Source organism: Sminthopsis crassicaudata, chromosome 1, assembly GCF_048593235.1.
Source record: "Sminthopsis crassicaudata isolate SCR6 chromosome 1, ASM4859323v1, whole genome shotgun sequence".
Lineage (NCBI taxonomy): Eukaryota > Metazoa > Chordata > Mammalia > Dasyuromorphia > Dasyuridae > Sminthopsis > Sminthopsis crassicaudata.
Genome location: NC_133617.1, coordinates 366,878,678 through 366,889,143, shown reverse-complemented (window position 1 = coordinate 366,889,143; position 10,466 = coordinate 366,878,678). Strand labels below are relative to the sequence as shown.

At 40.2% G+C, this 10,466-nt stretch overlaps 1 protein-coding gene across 5 annotated transcripts in view; it reads right to left on the bottom strand.

Moving 5' to 3' along the window:
* Positions 1 to 10,466, bottom strand: part of SLC14A2 (solute carrier family 14 member 2) — a 679,109-nt gene that overhangs the window by 31,962 nt on the left and 636,681 nt on the right. Inside the window, exon 1 of one of the 5 annotated variants that reach the window (XM_074279256.1) lies at positions 6,870 to 6,949. The exons of the other annotated variants lie outside the window; for them this stretch is intronic. The gene's annotated coding sequence lies outside the window, so the exon portion shown is untranslated. Of the gene's footprint in view, positions 1 to 6,869; positions 6,950 to 10,466 lie in introns of those variants that run through there. 5 annotated transcript variants of the gene reach the window in all.

Below are 10,466 nucleotides of genomic sequence, written 5' to 3'. Positions count from 1 at the left end.
GTTAAGAGGGTTTATTTTTTAATTTTTTAATCTTTTTTTTTTTTTTTTAGCCTAACCCAAGTGTATGTATGAAAATAAGAATCCAATGTTATAATTTTGCCAAGAGAAATTTAATAAAGTAGCCATTCTTTGGATTGGTGTTGGTGACTTAGTTATCCTTTCTTCCTGATTTAATAGGGAACAATGCCTTTATTAAAGGGATGAATCTCTTAGAATGTAAATTCAAGCACAAAATGCTAGGGAAAAAAATGTTCTTTGATGGAATGCCATTCCTGCTTGCTCTCAACCCATACTATGCATACTATGACTATTTTGCGTAGTGGTTGGTCTTGGGTAGAACAAGGGAAGCTGCCTATTGGCTCAAGGTTTTGATTATCAATTCTAATAGTCTTGTGATGAAGTAAACCATCTGCATCCAGAGAGAGGACTGTGGGAACTGAGTGTGGATCACAACACAGCATTTTTACTCTTTTTTTCTGCTTGCATTTTGTTTTCTTTCTCACTTTTTCCCTTTTTGATCCGATTTTCTCGTGCAGCATGGTAATTGTGGAAATATGTGTGGAAGAATTGGACATGTTTAATATATATTGCATTGTTTTACCATTTGGGGAGGGGGTGTGGGGAAAGAGGGGAAAATTTGGAACACAAGGTTTTGCAAGAGTCAGTGCTGAAAAATTGACCATGTATATGTTTTGAAAATAAAAAAGCTTTAATTTAAAAAAAAACTGAAAAAAAGTTTTTGGTTATTATCTTTTGGACTTATGGCCTAGAAACCATGATTCTAGGAAAGACAGCAATAGGTTGATGTCATTATGTCTCTTTCTGAAGACCTTGAGAAATCTTTGCTTACTTCTTACAGCCTTTATCCTCTCCATCTTAACCAGCCACACTTTACATGAATCATTTCTATAATGTGTCCTTGGGCCAGTATGAATTACAGGTCAGTTATCCCTATCAGCTGGGTTCTTCAGCTGCCAGCTGTGTAATACTATAGCTTTGTATTAAATTAGGTTGTAACCTGTTGTCTTAAATCCCTGGTACTGGGAACGATTACACACTCAACACCTGGCGGCTGCCAGGACTCCAGCTGATAACTAATAATTTTAAATTTCACATTAATATAATGCTTTTAACACTGACAAGTGTGCTGACCTGTTATGGTCTCTGCGTTGGGGAGAGGCAGATATTATCCCCATTTAACAGATGAGAAAAGTGAGGTACTTTATGTGTTTAAGTTCAGACTATTAACTTGCCCAAGGCAGGATTATATATTATAGGTCTGTTCCTGTATAGGGATTAAAAAAAAATTATAGCCTTTTATTTTCAAAATATATACATGGAGAATTTTGACATTCACCTCTACAAAACCCTGTGATCTAATTTCCCCCCCCTCCTTTCCGCCCCTCTTCCAGTTGGGAAGTGATTCAATATATGTTAAACATGTGCAATTTCTCCATATATATTTCCACAAATTTCATGCTGCACAAGAAAAATCAGATCCAAAAGGAAAAAAAATACAAAAGAAAATAAAATGCCAGCAAACAACAACACAAAGTGAGAATGTTATGTTGTGAACCATACTTCTCTCTCTGGGTGCAGATGGCTCTCTTCATCACAAGACCATTGGAACTAGTCTGAATCACCTCATCGTTGACAAGAGCCATCGGACCTGTGATTTAATAGATATGATGAACTCCTCATGTGAGCATCTTCTCTGCAGTTTTTAATCTCAGAAAAAGATCTAGAACATGGAGAAGTCACCCAGCTAACTGTGTGTCAGAGGCTGGACTTGAATCCAGGTCCTCCTAGCTTTGAGGCTCTTCTCTCTCCCCTGGGCAATATTGCCTCTCTTATATACAAAGCAATCTAAACTGTTTTCATTATTAGGGCTAGGAATCCCTCTTACCCCTGGCCTGGGACTTTGCACCTAGAAAGCGCTCACATTCTTCACCATCTCCTGCAATTGTGGGAAAGCCTCAGGAGTTCAGTAAGTGCTCGGCGTGCCACGGGTGCTTGGAGCGTGGCACTCCACCCCAGAAGCCTCATTAGGCGCTCCGATGCAGGGGCTGGATGCCACGCAGGCCCATTTCAGGACAGGGTACCTTAGCCGGGAGACTTAGTCATGTTTTCCCAGGCCAGCGTCTAGTGATGCTTACAGGTAAGGGAGAGGCAGTGATGAGTGATAATGGTTTGTTAGGAAACGCTTTTCCAGAAGACTAGCCCTCCCACAGTAGCCAAACCTGACCTGACTTCTAGCAGGGACCCCGTAAAATGCCAACCATCCAGATGTCAAAGGTGAGAAAGTCCACTTTGAGTCTTGTAGATAAACACGCGGGCCACAGCTGGGTCTGTGTTTCCTTCCCTTTTGTAACTTCTAAATGGTTTTTTTGGATAGAGGAAAAAAAGGTCCTTTAGATGAGACAAAGGGTTCAGATTTTCTTTGATACAAAGCCATCTGCTCTAACGGGCCACGGGTCTGCAAGACATCTCCCCTGGTTACTGGGTTTGGATGTGGCTCTTAAAACCTACCTCTCAGAGCTTATTTTTTTTTTTTCCTTCAGCTCCACATTATTTGTACAAAGAACAATGCAGAGCTCACACTGTGGATAATCTATGTAGCTACAGTTTGATCCATTAGTCACACCCTCAGTATCACCTCAGCATCGCTTCTGACCTCCTGGCCTCCTGTCTCTATACACTCACATTCAATCCAAGGCAATTTTGCCAGCATTAAAGGAGGCAGCCCTCACTTTTTCCTTCTAAAGACACAGGTCTGATGGGGTCACTCCTTTGCTCAAAATCATTTAGTGACTCCCTATTGTTTATAAGATAGAATGTATATTACTTGGCCTGGGACTTATGTCCCTCCTCAGTCAGGCTCCTATTTAACTTTTATGACCTCATATTATGTTCATCTTCTTCATATTTTCATACCTTTCTAGTTTTTTCCCTCCATTATAGTCAAACTCTACTAGCAGTATGTCTCTTAAATGTCTTTCTCTCTCCTGCTTCCATGGATCCATGCCCACTGCCCATGAGCCTAAAATATACCTCCGCTACCCCATATTGAGATATTTCTCTTCCTTCAAGGCTTAGCTCAAGCTCTACCTTCCCCATAAAGCCTTAGCTGATAACTTCAGCTGATGATGATTTCTCCTTCCTCAAATATTGTTAGATTTTTTTCCCCTGGTTTACTTCTTTGCCTCTGATCCGAAGTCAAGAAGACCTGATTTTAAAATCCAGCCTCAGACTAATTGGGTGATTCTCGATAAGTTACTTAACCTCGGTTTCCTCAGCTGTAAAATGGGGATAACAAGAGCATCTATTTCCCAAAGTTGTTGTGAGGACCAAATGAGATAATATTTGTAAAGCATTTAGCCTATTCCTGGTCCATAGTGAGTGCTTAACAAATATTTGTTTTCTTCCTTCCCTTCCGTCACATTCTGCTTTGATTTATATTGATTTGTAAGTTTATTGGCCCTAATAGATTTTTACATCCCATCAAGACAAGGGAAACATAATTTTTTATTCTTGTCTTTTCGGCATCTTGCTCAATGGCCTGTGCATAGAATTCAATTTGATTCAACAAACATTTATTCACTTGTGCCTTGTAAAGAGGAGTTGTTGAGAAAAGTCATCTCTTTTCATGTTAAACTCTAATTCTTTTAAGCTATTATTCAGAATATCATAAAGTTATAGAATGCTAGAGCTGATAGGAAACAAAGAGATCACCCAATCCAGTCCTTTCATTTTACAGATAAGGCAACTGAGGCCCAGAGAAAGGAAGTACTTGATCAAAGTCATCCAATTAGTCAGTGGCAAAGCACTGATCCAAGTGTAGAATATTGTTGTTCAATCATTTTCAGTCCTCTCTGACTCTTCATGACCTCATATGGGGTTTTCTGGGCAAAGATATTGGAGCAGCTTGTCATTTCCTTCTGCAGTTTATTTTTCAGCTGAGGAAACGGAGGCACATAGGGTTAAGTGACTTGGCCATAGTCACACAACTAGGAAACATCTGAGGTCAAATTTGAACTCACAAAGATGAGTCTTCCTGACTACTCTTGAGTCTAGAGTCTGTCTTCCTGGCTGCGCTTTCTGACTTTTAAACCATGGCTCACATTTCCTATGGGAAGAAAAAGGAAACGAGAGCCAAAAGCCCCACAAAATCCCCGGAAAACCTAAAAAAATGGGAGACTTGAGGAAAGCGATTGGTAGCATGTCAACATGGGCACAAGGAAGTGAATTTTAAATCATTGTCATCTAATCACTCTTTAGCCAATTCTCAATGTTATTCATAATAATTAATTCGTAATAATTAGGATTTACTCAAAAATCTCATTAACACCAGGATTTACCAAGTATTATCCCCATCAAAACCTTCAAAGATAGTGCCAGTATTATTATTCTCTAATTTTTCAGAGGATGAAACAGAGGTTCAGTCATATACTTAATTTATAGCAGAGAACCATTAGAGTCAGGACTTCTGACTTTGGATCCATTGTTCCTTCTGTTATTTCCTACTACCTTTCTGGGGAGGAGAGGGTATGAATTATTGAAATCCATGACTAATTCACAGATCTGATTTTAGCCAATAGTGTTTAACCTTCTCACCTGTTCACACCTTGTACACCTGTACCTTTTCTCAGAGCTGCTCACCAGTAGAATAATTGGTTGGATTGATTTTCAACTTCTTTTATAGGCTGGGAAAGATGGAGTGAGGGAGAAGGAACCAATTTTTAAAAATATAGACAGTCCATCATCAAATGCTATCAATTTCTTCAACACTTCTCATATCTTTTCCTTCTCTATTCTTACTGTCATGACCCTTGACCCTCAGCTCCTTGTATTTGCATTATCAGAAAAAAATACCTCCAAAAAACTTTTTGACTAAATTTTCTGACTTTCCCTTTCTAATATAACCTACACCCTGTTAGAGTTCTCATCCCAAAACACAGCTTTTATCACATTGTTCCTTCCTTGTTTAGAAAGTTAATTTTTTTGATCATCTAGTATTATAAATTCCAATTCCTTCAAGCCACCTTCCTCACCCAAGGAAGGGGAGGTTTTATCTAAATTGTTCCCAACTCTTCTACTATACAAACTTCATTCCCATCTGGCAGATCTCTTCACTGACATGATAAATCCTTCTATTTATTTCTCCATCGTTTTATAACCTGAATAGACCATCCTATCATTGTATGTTTTCCTATCTAAATCCTCCCTGTTTTTCTTCTCCCAATCCAACTTTTGTATCTTCTATGAGAATAAGAAAATATCCACTCCCTTCTAGGGATATAGGGGGGTTGCTCATTGTCATCCCCAGCAGTTTCTCAGTTCTCTGCATTTTCAGAGTTGGAAAAGACCTCAGTGATCATCTATTCTGATCCCAATGTGAAATATGGGTTTCCTCCCTACCCAATATGCTTAATAGGTGGTCATCTCACATCTGTCTAAAGACTTTTTACATCAGGGAACTCGTTTCTTCCCAAGGCAGACATTTGTACTTTTGGACAGCGCTTACAGTTGTGGAAAAGTTTGTGGTACTGCTTTAAAGTCAGGACCACTCTTTTCAAAGCTCACCAGTGGTTTTATGTTACCCCTTTCTCCTCAATTAGATTACCAACTCTTTAAGAGTGGTGACTTCTCACAGCACCCACAAAAGTGTAGGACCATAAAAAGTGTAGGATCTCAGGCTTCTGACATGGAGGCCAATACTCCTATTATGCTCGCTATCATATTTTCTAGGAGAGAAAATATATCAATTATTGAAATTAACAAATCATTTATAGATCTATTTTAGGCAGTAGTCAAAGGACCCCTTTAAAATTAAATGTCCAATTTAAGGCAGTAAAGCAGGAGGAACATCAGAGAAACAAGAAATTAGCCTTGGAAATTACTTTAGAAATTATTGGGTTCAACTATATTATAGATGGGGAAACTGAGGACCAGAAAGGTGAACTGAATTGCTTGAGGTCACATAACTAGTTAGGGACAGGGTTGGGGGTGAAACCCAGACTCCCAACTCCCTAATTCAGTTCTTTCTATTAGATCATGATAAATACACACAGTGATAAGAATGTGATATCCACTTACAATCTTGCAAACCAATGATGGATATGGAGACCACTTTTAATAAATCCTTAGGAGAAGGAATAGGCTAACTGGTCTTTAGAGCCAGTCTTAAGACTTAAGATTAAGATGAGAGGAAGATAGGAAGGGAGATGCTTATGGTAAAGATAACATTTAGTTCAAGAACACCCTGGGGATTTGGGGAACTCCTAAGAGTTTAAAGCACACTAGAAGAAATCCAGGGGCATCCTAATCCCCTTGAAGCCCTAACACTCACTCAGATCCACCATCCCATGAGACATCCCAGTGAGCCAGAAAGTGCTGGATTCTAATCTCAGTTTTGCCATTAGCTAACTGTGAGACTTTGGATGAATGCCTCCACTACTCTGGGCCTCATTCCCTCTTTTGTAGAATAATAATAACAACAGTAATAATATTTGGCTAGTAATCATATAACGCTTACTACATGTCAAACACTTTACAAATAACTGATTCTCACAACAGTTTTTGCAGGGGAGGAAATGGTCTTGGGTCAAATGACTTACCCAGGGTCACATAGCTAGGAAATGTCTGAGGCTGAATTAATTCAGATCTTCCTGACTCTAGGCTTGGTGCTCTATTTCTTGCACAACATAGCTGCCTCAGGAAAGGGATTTGATTTGATGAGCTCTTAAGTTCTCATGCAGTTCTCAAATTCTGTGGTATGTGGTTCTCCTTGAAGTTGTCTGCAAGTCCCCAAAGCCCAAGATTTCTTTGAATGCATCTCAGGGAAAAAGGGTTAACAGGAAGAAACAAACCTTTCTCCTTCCCCAGCAGGTGAGTTGGAGTGTCCTGGCAGGAGGTGGGTCCCTTCTCTCTCTTTAGACCCTGTTCTTGGGTTCCCTTCAGCAAGAAACCACCAGATCATTGGGGTGTCAAGAGCACCCTTCCCCTTGATGAGGGTGGTCCTTCCAGCTCAGTTTCCAGATGCCTTCTCCCTACACTCTTATTCCCTTGCCCCCGAATCACTTTATTTCATTCTACTTAGTAACTTACAAATCTCCTTGCATCCTCTAAATTCACTTATGGAGCATCGCTGCCAATGGATGTAGGGTACCAAGGAGAAGGGGAAGAAAGAAGAATGGGGGATGGAGGAAGAGGAGGGGAAATGTTCTCTTTGCAATTCACTGGCTTGCTATTACTTCTCTCTCTCTCTCTTTCTAGCCTTTCTATCAAGTGATAATTTCCTAAACTCCCCTGGCACAGTAGACTTTTGTTACCATGGTCTCCCCATTGGTGTAATTTGCTGGGCAAACAGAGTTTCTTAAAGGGGTAGTGCCCTTGACTGTGCCATTTCCTGCTGGTATATTATATCCTGGCTGCTCTCTTTGCTAGCAAAGAGTTTCAGGATGATTCTGGTCCTAGTAATTGCCTTGATGGCAATTATCTAAGTGTCCCTCTTCTCTCCTTCCACCTCAGGGGGGATCAATATCCAATTTTAATAAGCTCTTTTAGTTCTTTCCCCCTTCCTGCCTCCAGTGGAAGTTTCTAACCAGTCCTATCCCCAAGGTGCACCTAATGCTGTGGAAAATTTCAGCCTTCTTCTTTTTCTGACTACTGCTATTACTTCCTAAGGAGAGCTGTCCAGGATACTGGACTCCTGAATCTTTGTAAAGGAGGCTTTCACTATTGCTCCTGAGGGGGCATCTAGGTCTCGTGCAGGAAAGAGTGTCCCAGAGATCTTTATATTAGGGAAGTTCATCCTCCCAGCTCCCCAAAGGCTGCGGACTTTGAGGTGAGGCCCCAATCTAAACAAACTTTGTTTGGCTTCCTGGGCTCTACCGGGCCACGCATCAGCTGCCTGGGGCCTGGGAACACGGCAATAATCGGGAGCAGAGCAGCCCACCAGGTCTGAAGATGTGGCATTAGATACACCTGAGCAGGCAACCTCTGAGCTGACGCTCAAGTCTCTTCTACCACCTCACTAGTTCGTGTGGAATTACTGAAAAGAGGGAGCTTCGTATGGGGGACATTCCATGGAAAGAAAGAAAAATAAACAAAGTGGAAGGGCCTAATGCGGATCCGACAATCTGAGGAAAGGAGGAGAGCTGTGTTCTGTGTTGGTCCAGCTTCCTTAAGGCAGTGGCAAAGATAGCAGCTTCTTCTGTATCATTTATTTTCCAGGGGCTCTGAGATCCAGGGGCATCCTAGTCCCCTTGAAGCCTTTGTCACTTACTCAGATCTACCATCTTATGAGACATCACAGTGAGCCACCTAGTTACCTCTGAGCTCACAGAAGTACCCTGCTCCTTTGCTGTGATCCTTCCTTCTATCTTTGCTGCCATTTTCCTTCCTTCTATCTTTGCTGCCATTTTCCAACTGGATTCAGCTTTCTTTGCTCTATTCTGACACCTGAGGCAATGCCCTCATTCTAACTCACTTCTGGAGCCTTACATGGCATTGGAGGTGGGTCATTTTCCCAGTTGCCTTTTCACTGGTCCTGGGAAGCCACTTGGGAAGGCACTCAAGCCTTTGGAAGAGGTCAGAAAAGTATCCTAGAGAGTTTCAAAGGGTTAAAGGATTCTCATCCTGGACTGAAGAGAACAGGGTTGTTACTAGATATAAAATATGCAGGGCCTGGTCAGTGGAAAGTCAATCAGGAAAGAGTAGAAGGTCTGAATCCCTTCTCCAGAAGGCCCTGAAAACTTTTATGCTCAGATTAGAGGTTTTGATTTTAGGAATATTTAGTTCTTTACTCCTGAAACCTTGTAGTGAACAGAGTCAGAAGGCATTTTCTCAGATACCTACTAGTTTGTATGACTATGAGGAAATCGCTTTTCTGAGACTTTCTTCATCTATAAAATGGAGATAATACTACTCACCAAATCTTCCCTACAGGCTTGTTGTAAGGCTTAAATAAACTAATGTTTTAATAATAAATAAATAAAATATTGAACACTTTGCCAATTTAAAGTATTATATGAAATTTGAATTTTAGATAGAAACTTGAGATTTCCATGTTGGAAGGGACTTTAGAGATCTTATCCAAGTCCCTTATCTCAAAGATGAGGACATTGTAGAGATCAGAGGTGAAATGATTTGTCCAAGCTTATACAAGCCACAGCTGGCAGAGAGGGGATGCAACTGATTCTCCTAGGTTTAGATCCAGTATTCTTTCTATTTCTGTGCACCGGCTTCAGCACGGTTTTATCTGACCTACCCAAACACTGCACTCTCCTCTTCACTAAACCCTCTAAACTTGTAGGAGGTGCCTGCTTTTACTAGTTTTCAGTAAAGTACTTCTACAGTAAAGTACTAGTACTTCTACACGGGGCTGATTATGAAAAGGTAGAATACAGTGAAGACGATGTGGACCCAGACTCTCTTTAGCTTCTTTCATGGACATAAATACTTCCAAGTATCCTTTGCACTGGATAAGTACTGAGGAGGGACATTTTCCTGAGAGAACGTATTTTGAAGTTACTAAGAATGAGATGGCTTTTTTGAACTTTCCCCCTTCAGGACCTTTTTGGGAGACAAGAGGTTCTTTTTGGAGGAAGAAGGCTTCACTCATTTCATAACAGAAAAACTAAAGGAAAATAAAAAGAATGGTCTAAAAACTTGCACAAAAATCAAACACCTTTGAAATTGCTAAATGAGACTATAGTTTATTGGGTGGAAATCATGTTCACAATGAAGTGGCCAGCCCCACCAAAGTTTTGGGACACCGATTCTCCTCATAGTCTTCCCACCCACCAAGGTAACTGGCAGATTCAAATAGAAAAATAAACAAGCCAATAAATCATAAGCCATTTATAGCAATCATAACAATACATGCTAGGAAGACAGATCTTAAAAGGACTTTAATATTTTAAAGGGGATGAGACTTTAATATTTTTTCTGATATTTTTCCAGAGTGGTCATGTTAGAGAAATTACAAATCCTATTATTAGGAGGGGGGCAGGATGAGGGAAGGGAAGAGAGGAATTTTATTGGCAATACCCCATTTATATACAGATAATAGTTTTGAGTGTTTTGATTTAAAAAGTCCTTCTGCTTAACCACACATGAAGTCCCTGAGAAAAATTGGGAAATAACAATTTGTCTTTGTCTTTCTCAATCTTTTCTGTGCCTTTTCTTAGAAGTGGTGGCTTCTACCTGTCCCTTTTCTTTTAGTATCTTGTGTCAAAAAATCATGGACTCATAGAGTAAAAGGTATCCTAGAGATGCTTTAATCTCAAGTTTATCCCCAAAGAAGGAATCTATAATAGGAATCCCTCTTATAGCATCCTGGTGATGGATCATTTAACTTCTTCTGAAACACTTTCATTGATAGGGACCTCACTAGCATTGTAAGAAAGCTTATTCTCCAGTTGGATAGCTTTAATTATAAAGATGTTCTTTCTTCCTCATTT